Raw genomic sequence first — 12,401 nt, 5'->3', positions numbered from 1 at the left:
GAAGTCGACAATTGCTTTTTGTATTTCACGATATAGTCATACAGTTTCATGAGCTGTATGTGTTTAAATACCTAGAAATATAGAGCTCTCGCAATGGCTTTTTCCACTGTGTTATCCTACCATAAATTGATCAAGCTATTTACTTTTTAGATGCGTGTGGTATGTCTGTGGTGATGCTTGGAAGTTTTGATTGTCTGATTCTCATTGTGTGTCATTGGTTCCAGTGCCTAGTGCCTCTAAACAGGGTAAACCTTGTGTCTCTAAACAGGGTGAACCTTCTGCCTCAAAACAGGGTGGACCTTGAGCCTCTAAACAGGATGAACCTTGTGCCTCAAAACAGGATGAACCTTGTGCCTCAAAATAGGATGAACCTTGTGCCTCAAAACAGGATGAACCTTGTGCCTCAAAACAGGATGAACCTTGTGCCTCAAAACAGGGTGAACCTTGAGCCTCTAAACAGGGTGAACCTTGTGCCTCAAAACAGGGTGAACCTTGAGCCTCTAAACAGGGTGAACCTTGAGCCTATTAACAGGGTGAGTCTTGAGCCTCTAAACAGAGTGAGTCTTAAGCCTCTAAACAGGGTGAACCTTGAGCCTCTAAACAGGATGAATCTTGAGCCTCTAAACAAAATGAGTCTTGAGCCTCTAAACAGGGTGAACCTTGTGCCTCTAAACAGGGTGAACCTTGAGCCTTTAAACAAAGTAAGTCATGAGCCTCAACACAGGGTGAACCATGTGCCTCTAAACAGGGTGAACCTTGTGCCTCTAAACAGAATAAATCTTGAGCCTCTAAACAAAGTAAGTCATGAGCCTCTAAACAGGGTGAACCGTGTGCCTCTAAACAGGGTGAACATTGTGCCTCTGAACAGGGTGAACCTTGAGCCTCTAAACAGGGTGAACCTTGAGCCAATTAACAGGGTGAGTCTTGAGCCTCTAAACAGAGTGAGTCTTGAGCCTCTAAACAGGGTGAACCTTGAGCCTCTAAACAGGATGAATCTTGAGCCTCTAAACAAAATGAGTCTTGAGCCTCTAAACAGGGTGAACCTTGTGCCTCTAAACAGGGTGAACCTTGAGCCTCTAAACAAAGTGAGTCATGAGCCTCAAAACAGGGTGAACCATGTGTCTCTGAACAGGGTGAGCCTTGTGCATCAAAACAGGGTGAACCTTGTGTCTCTAAACTGGGTGAGCCTTGTGCTTCTAAACAGGGTGAGTCTTGAGTCTCTGAACAGGGTTAGTCTTGAGCCTCTAAACAGGGTGAACTTTGTGCCTCTAAACAGGGTGAACCTTTTCCCTCATAACAGGGTGAACCTTGTGCATCTAAACAGGGTGAACCTTGAGCCTCTAAACAGGGTGTGCCTTGTGTCTCTGAACAGGGGTAGTCTTGAGCCTCTAAACAGGGTGAACTTTGTGCCTCTAAACAGGGTGAACATTGAGCCTCTAAACAGGGTGGGTCCTGAGCCTCTAAACAGGGTTAACCTTGTGCCTCTAAACAGGGTGAACCTTGTGTCTCTATACAGGGTGAGTCTTGAGCCGCTTAACAGGGTGAGTCTTGTGCCTCAAAAGAGGATGAACCTTGTGGCTCAAAACAGGGTGAACCTTGTACCTGAAAACAGGGTGAACCTTGTGCCTCAAAACAGGGTGAACCTTGAGCCTCTAAATAGGGTGAACCTTGTGCCTCGAAACAGGGTGAACCTTGTGGCTCAAAACAGGGTGAACCTTGTACCTGAAAACAGGGTGAACCTTGTGCCTCAAATTAGGGTGAACATTGAGCCTCTAAACAGGGTGAACCTTGTGCCTCAAAACAGGGTGAACCTTGAGCCTCTAAACAGGGTGAGTCTTGAGCCTCTAAACAGGGTGAACCTTGTGCCTCTTAACAGGGTGAACCTTGTGCCTCTCAACAGGATGAACATTGACCCTCTAAAGAGGGTGAGTCTTGAGCTTCTAAACAGGGTGAGTCTTGAGCCTCTAAATAGGGTGAACCTTGTGTCTTTAAACAGGGTGAGTCTTGAGCCTCTAAACAGGGTGAGTCTTGAGCCTCTAATCAGGGTGAGTCTTGAGCCTCTAAACAGGGTGAGTCTTGAGCCTCTAAACAGGGTGAGTCTTGAGCCTCTAATCAGGGTGAGTCTTGAGCCTCTAAACAGGGTGAGTCTTGAGCCTCTAAACAGGGTGAGTCTTGAGCCTCTAAATAGGGTGAACCTTGTGTCTTTAAACAGGGTGAGTCTTGAGCATCTAAACAGGGTGAGTCTTGAGTCTCTAAATAGGGTGAACCTTGTGCCTCTAATCAGGGTGAGTCTTGAGCCTCTAAACAGGGTGAGTCTTGAGCCTCTAATCAGGGTGAGTCTTGAGCCTCTAAATACGGTGAACCTTGTGTCTTTAAACAGGGTGACCCTTTAGCCTCTAAACTGGTTGAGTCTTGTGTCTCAAAAAAGGTCTTTTTCCTCCTCTTAACAGGGTGCATACAAAATAAGTTTGATTTCCATGTACACAATGTATCATCGGTGTTATCTACCTTTTTCTTACTTTTATTAGGTACCTTAAATTGCAACTTAAATTACAGTCGTTTATATCAGAGACAATTGAATAAATTATGTTGGTCGTCTGCAGTATTTATTCAACCTTTTCATTGAAATGATACAATCCCCAATCATCTAGTTACCTTAAACGAAATATACAACAATGTTCTGAATGTATTATCCGAATGGCATTCAATCAGAATGATGCAAAATAAATCAACGGTGTAAGATTAATACGTCATTTTAAGTACCTTATCATTTCAATAAATAACCAGAAAAGTCATATTTTCCCTAGTGATGTTTGTAAGCAAAGTTTGATAAGCTTTCAAATGCCGCCAGATAGCATTGCACATTTGTAAAAGACACAACGATCACTCAAATATAAGTCTAGAACTATCAGTGTGCGACTCCGCAGTTGTAAAGTTGATCCACAAACTTGATAAAATATTGATCAAAAATGCATTTAGATGATAAATGATCACCAACACATACTCGCACGCAATTTTCTGTCTATTGTATGAATTCTTCACAACGTGTATTGCTAAGGAAAGTTTATACTCCCAAACAGTAACATTACAGTTATGCTTATTGCGGGAAGTGCTAGTTCTATAAAATTATCTGGACAGGGATCCGGAGGAAACGAATATTTACATCGAATAAGTTAAACAGCAGAATCGGTTTAAATGTGACCGTTTATCAACATCCTTTGAATGCGTAACACGTTGCCGTCAGCGCCCACTTGCACCAGATTAAGCATTTATATTTTTCATATATTTTACATATAATGCAATAAAAACAGGAGTCTTAGGTTACAAATATGGTGTTTGGGCTAGATGCAAGCAACGTCGTCATGTAAAACATATTTTCAATCATAGCAAAGCCAATTGGAATCGATTAACAAGTACCAATTTAATTTCATGAAAAAGAGTTGATTGATCGAAAGACAATTCCCGATAGTTATTAATACCTGATCAAATACCTTTTTATATCCAAATATTCCGACGGATTCTTCTGGATTGCAATGTCCAATATCTTTATCTTACGACAGAATTTCACAACTGTTGAAGAGTGGGATTTTTAACTTAATGTATACACAAATTTATGAACGTAACAACTAAGCACATTATTTTTCAATTTGTCTCCAGCTTAAATTGCTTGCTTTCGACTCTTTTTATCCACATTATGATACTCAATTAATTATCAATTTTAGCCAAGTTTATATTCGATTTACTTGCCATTGGGTATTGAAGTTAATGGTTAAATTATATAAATTGCCAGAGAGAGGTAATTCCCGAGAAAAAATGCACTACATTTATTTGCAATGGAGAAACATGTTAACTTGCCTATGCATATAGTCATTTGCATAATAAGTAGTCTGAACAATTGACCTTACGACAGCGGCTTCTAAGCCACGCCCCCTGATATCAAGGGAGCGAACTCTGTCTATGTCCGTCAAACAAACGAGGAAGTAATGGCGTCTCGCGTCGTTTCGCTTTCCGATATTCCTGACAAATTATCATAAAATTGACATTACAATGCGAAAAAAATAGAAGTGAAAGGAATTTGTAACTGGCTGCTACATCGGAAGGCTCGATATATCTTTAGAAAATGACGATATCTAACATTTACGGGGTGAAATATATCCAAGTCAGAGAAAATTGACATCGATACAAAGGAAAAGGGTGTGTGTGACGCATACTGTAAATGCAAACAAGGGTAAGTTTAACTTTTAATAACACCGGTCCTTCTTACAGTATTGTTGAAACAAAGATTAAATCATCGCACAATATGAGTAAATCAAAAATGGCCCGAATGGGGAACCCGGAAATGACATTAAATAACAGTTACATGCCAGCTATACAGTATAACTTTGTATTCTATAGTATGAGCAGAAATGGTTTATTGGGGTTATGCATAAAAAGTTTCAGTTCTAAGCGATTGAACACTCCCCCGTATGAATAATAATGTAATAGTTGACAAGTGACAATCGTGGGTGATACTAATCTGTAACTTTTGCATTGCTCAAACATTCACATGCTTTGATTTTTTTTCTTACAGAAATTGTGGAACATGTTCACACACTCTGGCTGTAAAAGTAGACCTGGGAGGAAAAGTGCCCCCGGTGTGGGGCTCGAACAACCACCAGAACACTAGCCCGGCGCTCTAACCAACTAAGCTGACCGGGCAGCTGGTTTTAACCCACACACACTACCCTCCCCCCATTTACCGGTTAAGGCTGGTGGAGGGTCTCCTGCTATTTACCGTTGATACCATTAAAGTATTCTGATTGATGGAGATAAGGAAGTCCCCTTATTATTGTCATCAACAAGCCTAACGCCACAGGGGACCTAGCATAAGACCGGAAACCGCCCCCCCCCACACACACACATGATATTTGCCAGTCCAGGCAATGTCAACCGCAAGAGAAAACCAGTGATGACAAGTTTTACAAATAATCGGTAGGACCTATTTTAAAGCTTTTTATAATATTTAGTTTTACTTTGCTGTACAAAAGTAATGGACTATTTGTCCAGAGAAAAACAACAACCACAAAACATTAGCTATTATCTTGTCAATATTTCATTATGATATACATGTAGAAAGCAAACATCAAAGGCAGTAGCATTTACAGCTAGTATTAAAATATTTAACAATACATGTAACTGATTTATTTTAATATTGGCATCTTTTATTTATTTCAGGAAAGTGTGGTCTTTTGAAGAGAGTTCTTGAAGGTGTTCAGCATGTTGTTTTGATGGATTCTTGGAAGGATGTACCTCTATGATGATAGCTTCAGTTCTGGAGTATAACACCAGTTGTTGCATATTTAATATCAGATTTATTAAATACATTGTTGTTTTGCAAACATTACTTAAACTTTGATATTTCTTTGGTGTTTATGTATGATATTGTAGGTGAATATCTCTTTATTGCAATGGCAAATATATTTTAAAATATATAGCATTAGCAGATGTTATATTTCACTGTTAAAACTGCACTTTCACAGATTGATCACTTTGACAACTTACACAGGATTCGATTGCATTTATCATATATTGGCTCGGAGAAGTTTGCTTTGTGATTTATATATGAGGTCTTAATTTAAAGAATGCCAAAATAAGCCGATTCTGAGACAAAAAGTGTCAAACTAGAATTCTGTGAGAGTGCAACTTTAAGAATACTGTTAATCGAGTGTGCATGTGATCCGGACTCTGAACATTGGATGAACTATCATTAAATATTGTAGATTTTACGTAAATGGCCCAAAATATAAGAATAACAATGAAAATATGTACATGTTTGACTTGTTCTTTATTCATAATAAGTCTAAGTCTTTACAGCACATGTTTGGCAGAATCAAGTTCTAATGAACATAATAATTGATTTAAATATACAGTGAAATAAATTGTTTTATACAGGAAATAATACCTTAACGATTCAGACCGATCTGTTCTCGTTTTTTTTTGGTGGCTCAAATATTTATCTGAGTTTTGGAGGAGGCCTAGCTGGTGTGAGCTGGTCAAATACAGTAGCTGCTTAAGGGTCAGTGTTTTCTTGATTGGATTTCCCGTCGATATGCTGATATGAAAATAAGAAATCTATGAAATGTGTCGGAATGACAGCTACAAAAGCCATTGTTTACATAGGAACCATACGAGTAGATGAGATTCGGAAGCATGCGATGGTTCGGACAAAAATTTAGTTGTACGATATTTCCTGATTTACTTTGAAAGCAAAGCAGTTAATAAAAACTACATAACGGTATCAACAAAAATACCTCTTTCTTGAATGAAATCAATCGTGTCCATGTTGAACCTGATATTAAATGGCCATTAATGCCGATTTGACAACACACGCCAAAGCATAAATGTACGATGTTTATAGTTTAAAAATAGTAACACTTATTTAGGTCATGCACGGACAATTTCAGTATTAAATAAATTTTGAGCGGATTGAAATAAGTAGTTTTGTTCAAAAAAATACTTTTGTACAGACGTATAGATGTTTCGCCTTTGAACGATCTTTCAAATTTTCCAAGTTCAGCTGTTGATGAGGTCTTCCACAGAGTCTGATACAGCACTTGCATTTTTTCTAAATAACTCGCTGGTTTCGAATACGGAACGAATTGGAAGCCATCTTTAGTCGGCCTGGCTACCTTGTATCCGAATTAGAAGTGCCATGACAACACCTTTTTACCATAATACTTAAAAAGGCGAGGAATTGCCAGCGCATGTATATGACGGACTCTGGTCAGTTTGACGGACAAAATGGCGGATAGCAACACGGCTTATCAGCCCTACATTCTGATTGGCTGATAGGACCTGTCAATCAAATCCTGTCGTAAGGTCAATTGTGCTTCTTCATCTACCAAATCTCCTGCATCACAACAACCCATGTATATGCTCTAAATGCGAATCTGTATCTCTTTTGTATCATTATGATAAGATAAGATGATGGATTTGGATTCTTTCAGTTACTCTTCTTATAAGTTTTCACATAATTGCTGTTATTACAAGATAAAAGGAGAATCATATTTGATGTTTCCTTTTGCAAAGATTGTTTCATCTATCGTTATAACTCAAGTAAATCCTGGGCAGCATTTACTTTTTACTTGCATGATTGACTTATTATTCGTATTTAACACAGTAAACAATAAATGCCCAAACTTCTCATAATCAAAATGGAAAAACATGTTTATGATATTATATAAATTGGTTTGGTGTGAGAATTTTGAAAGGTTTTCAATCATTGATAGAAATAAAGCATACTGTTTAGTTAAAATAATAAACAAAACTATTGATTGTATGATGCGTTGAGCATTTCATTTGAGAATGGAACCTGTTAGTCTGATTGAATATAATTGTGGGCATAGGTAATATTTGTTGTAATCATTCTGGTGCGAAAAGGCCATGATTAATATTGTAAGAGAAACAATACAGTGTCCTTACTACAAACGCTGTTGCAATTTCTAAAAATATCCGTCATGGTTAGACAATTTACCTCAGACAGAACAAAGAATTGCCAATGGCGTTTTAGTATTTGTACATATGACCAACACTAATATCTGAAATATTTTGATCATGTTATAGAAAAAGAATAAACAAAGAATAGCATTATTGTTCAACGATAACAATGAGGCGGCGCAGAAAGCCGTTTTCAGAAAAGTCGAATTGAAACAAAACCAAATGAAGTGCTTTAAGCAAACACATTCTTTGCTTCTTGCATTCAGGAATGCGACGTACTCCACGACAAACACCAAGCCCATTTGACTTTTATGGTCTACTAACCTTTTTGAATAAATGCATTGTACTTTTACTTGGGGCATCAACTAGAAATGTGAATGAACATTCTTAATCGGACATCTTCAAACAACCGTCGACTATATGCATTCATTTATAATTTCTTTATATTCATTACTTTTGTTACAAAAGGTTGTATGCTATGTTTTGAAACGTATCTTAAAAAAAGTCTTCACTTCTTTCTAAGCTAACGTTTCTAGTTGATGAGGTTTTGATAATTTGTAATTGTTCAATAACTGGCAACTTTGACGCGTCATATCATAATGGAACTATTTCTTATCTCTTTTCAGGTGGTAAAAATTTTCGTCATCGTGGTTGCCATGTTTGGTATCTGCTGGCTTACTAGCCTCTTCATTAGCTGTCACTGGCTCACCATGTCCAATAGCTTTGCCAATCTCATTATCTACAAATTTGCCAATGAAAGTTTTAGGGTTGAATTTGGTTTGTGTATATACGTTTTAACTATTGACGCGTTTGTTCGTAAAAACAATTTAGGACATTCTAATTCTGATCTCATAATAAACTAGCGGTAGCTGTCATTGATTCAATACATCCTTTGTTCTTTTGAAACTATGCATTCAATACAACATGATATAAAGCACCCAGAGTCGTGATTGCTTGACGTCATTGCATTTGTCATTTTATTTTATAACCTTTATAAATCATCCGTTCAGCTTCATTGGCCATTTTGACGCCAGAAAACGTCATGGTAGTTTAAACTTGAGGGAACCATTCTGATTTGCTTTGGGCAAAATAGCAATGAAAAATGTGTGTGCCGAACTGTTTAATTGAAAGTGTTTTTGTCATAATTGAAACAAACATCTCTTAATTATCATTATTCGATACAGTCAGAGTCCAAGAGTTTCCGAATTGATTGTGTTTGCAACATCTGAAGCACGTGTAGTTTAATGGAAACATAGAATAACCTTCAAATCATCATTCTCAGTTCCGTCGTTTTTATTTGAAAAAAATAAAATAAATATCGCTTGTCTTTTTTTCTCTTATTTGTTTTACGTTTATAAATTAAAAAAATACCATTATATTGACCTAAAAATAGAAACATATTGATATATGTTTTAAATAGTCCGCAAGGTCGTATGATTTTATGTTTATGGAGTGGTGCCCTTGCCAGAAAAATTAGAATGAGTACCATCACCTGATATACACATCGAATCATGCAACCGCGAAAGAATTTTACGTTTTGCATCAATCACTGTGTTGGTATAAGACCACATGCTGATCGATCTCATTCTGCACAATGGTGTTTTAATAAGATGCAGCAAATGCAACCTTAATTACAATACTTTTCATTGTTACAGTAATTGATATCTTGTCAAACTATTTAAAGAAGATTCAGGCAATGAAATTTTGATTTACGAGCCCTAACGATGAACTTGATAATGTTGTTATATTTCCTGAAACACCTATCTTTGACATGAGAGTAACGGTGAAACAATTAACATATATATCTGAAAGGATGCTTAGATTATTCATACGTATGCGTAAAGACATTCAAAGACAAATATAACTAAAAATGCACTGCCTTATGTTGCGTTTACGCTCCTATCCATTTGATTGATGTATTTAAATAAGAAATACCCATATAGCGATATTTTATAATGTTATGAGCAGTTCACAAAATATCAATTTTAAGTCCTTCAATAATCAATACATAAAAAGTATTTTTATTCATGTATTAGACTTGAGCTCCTCTTTTTCAAAAAGCAAATCGCTAATAATATTAAAGCATTCAGGCGTTGTGTTTATACTGTTTAAAGAACTTGTAAATAAAGCGATTGTGAACCATATATGTACGATAAGATATGTATGTGTGACGGCACGCACACATTAACTTGTGGTTCAGATTAATATTCGAAAAAGTTTCATATAAACTGTATTGATACTGGCACGAATCACTCTCCTTATGCTAGTATATGTGTCATTTAAAACTTATTTAAATGATACCTACATGACGTAAGCACAGAAAAAAAGCACACGAGTATATGCGTCCTGTTTGACGTTTATCGCAATATTTCTTTTGTTTGCCAATAACTTGAAATTCGTGAGTGATATCAGCATGAGCACGGGTATATATGAATGGTATGATAATTGTAATACCTATATAATACAGAAAAGTAAATTCATATACCATAAGGTCATATACGTAGGGAGAGCCAAGACAATACCCCATTCCGACCCCAATTTATTAAGTTGATATCTTCATTCAGCTAGCTCCCAAGATTGTTTTTCTCATTTAGTGTCCTAACAAATTATGTAAAGTATCTAGTTTATTTTCCTCAAGGACTTCTAACAAACTTGCACATCCAGCCTGGAAATTCAATACGCACAATTTTCCCCCGTGGGTGGTATAATTCTGCTGTATAAATTGTATGATTATGACAAATGTTAGGAAAGTATGTCATGCGGACCCAAGATATTACGACTTTTCATTCGTATGTAGTCACTTATATTAGTATGGTCAAAGAGATTAGTATATCAACCATGTGATATTTTAAGTAGCAATTATGAATACACCCTTTCCGGCAGAAATATGTATAAGAATAATATAAAAACAGGTTCATTAAAAATTGTTCCAAAACAACCATGGTAAAACAACATTGTCAATTACCCCTAGCATAAGCTTAAGTGATATTCTAAATAAAGAGAAAGCTTTTATTGAGTCATCATTATTTCAAGTTAGTTTGACCTTACAATTGGGTTCTGTGTTACAAAAAAGTATTTAACCATTTTTAACGTCGTTTGATGTGAAGACAGATGTTAAATAAATGTATAAGTGAAGTTTTTGATAAGTAGAAATTGTTAAAACACGCATAAATATTCTAAGGATATCAAAAACAGATATACACATTTATTATCGTAAGTATAAACTTTACCTCTTCTGACAAGAACACCACATGAGAACAGATCACTCCTTAGGTTAAATCTAAATCAATGCTATGATCTCTGGTCAAAGAAGCTATTATTAAAATTCCTTGCAATCCAAACAGTTCAAAACTGAACCATCCGTACACAAACTCATTTCAAGTTGTCAATTGTCAACACGGTATCACCCAATTAATTTAAGATGTTACAGACACATTTGCATAAATAGTTGCGGTATATTAAGTAGAGTGAAAACAAATAAGAACTTGAACAAGTTCTTTCCCTATGACAAGAAATTATGCTACAGGTAAATTCATGGTTATTTGGAATTGGAAATTGGATATAAGTTATATGTTGTGTAGCACACTATATAATATTGCTTTACCCTGATAGAGGCCAAAAACAAGTTTTGACCCATGTGATCAATTTTGTACAAACGACCGCTTTAAACGCTTCCCTTCTTAACGTACTTATAAACGCCAATATACCATAACGTCTATAAATTTAAATAATGAAGGGGTTTGATGTATTGACTTCCTAGACACTGCATTTTAAACACGGTAGTGTAATTTGGGAAGTTATAGGGTGTATAAGGTCGACACAACATGCGTTGCAACTGCTGCTTAAACGAAACAATGTTTTTTCAGTTTTGTTTAATCCCGTTTAATTAGTAAAAAATACTAATGGGTTATGCATGATAACATTTGAGGACCATCCTTAAAATCAACTTAATTTATCTCATTATTGATTGATGGTTGTTTAATTGAAAAAACAAAAACTTTTTTAAGACGTCGATTCAGTAGCAACACAAACTGGTATTAAATAGGTATCTTACGGATAATTTGGCATCTTGCATATAAATGGCAGCTTAGTTGATGTAATGAGGCCAATCGAAATAATGTTGCCAGGTTTAATAAAAGGCTTATTTGACCTACCATTAAATTTACTCTGGTATCGCTGACGGTCATATCACCCTGACACTTAATGATTAATCAAACTAATAAGTAGTTCGTGCAATAATGGTAGATGGCAACCATTTCATTCTCACTTTTTATTTTTCAAGATTTTGTAACACTATGATGATTAAAAACATTTAGTTAAACTTTAATTATGTAATAAATGGCGTCAAGCGTAGTTGAGTCAATTTTATGTAAATTTGTTTCCAAACAGTTGATTTGAACGTCGTCCACAGTGCAGCTGCTTATTCACGATCAATGAATTTTTTTTTCTCATAATTGAGAGTGTTACTTTGTGTTTCGTCTAACACCCTTAACAGAACGGTAACATTTAGGCGTATCAAAGCCGTTCAGTAATTAGCATACGAATAAATAACAACGTAAGCCTCGCGCTTGTTATTTGGCCTTGTCCTGAACAGCTTGGTACAAACCAGTAACGTCACATCTGTTATATTTATTTAATAACTCGGATTGTTCCTGTCATAAATAATATTCATTTCATATTTCTTGGAAATAGATTACCAATTTTCAAGAAGTTCACAGTGTAGCACCTTCGATTAGTCTCAATTCTTCTGTTTTCGAACTTGTAGTTTTCTTTCCTAGATAGATGATCGAGCAGGTACCTTATTATCAATTCTCGTCTTGAAAATGAAAGACAAACTCATAAATATTTTCATAAAAGGTATAAACATTATTTTTTGTAAGTCTAAATTACATTTCGTCTGTTAGGGTTGAGCCGAGACGACTCTA

General features: G+C 36.1%; 1 long non-coding RNA gene across 1 annotated transcript; it reads left to right on the top strand.

Annotated features, from left to right (window-relative positions):
* The first annotated feature begins 4,855 nt into the window (after positions 1-4,855).
* On the top strand, positions 4,856-5,471 carry LOC128243221 (uncharacterized). The gene is made up of 2 exons (XR_008262796.1): positions 4,856-4,971; positions 5,215-5,471. It is a non-coding gene; the product is annotated as an uncharacterized LOC128243221 (long non-coding RNA).
* Positions 5,472-12,401: the final 6,930 nt, after the last annotated feature.

Source organism: Mya arenaria, chromosome 2 (assembly GCF_026914265.1).
Source record: "Mya arenaria isolate MELC-2E11 chromosome 2, ASM2691426v1".
Classification (NCBI taxonomy): Eukaryota; Metazoa; Mollusca; class Bivalvia; order Myida; family Myidae; genus Mya; species Mya arenaria.
This window is presented reverse-complemented; position numbering and strand designations above follow the sequence as displayed.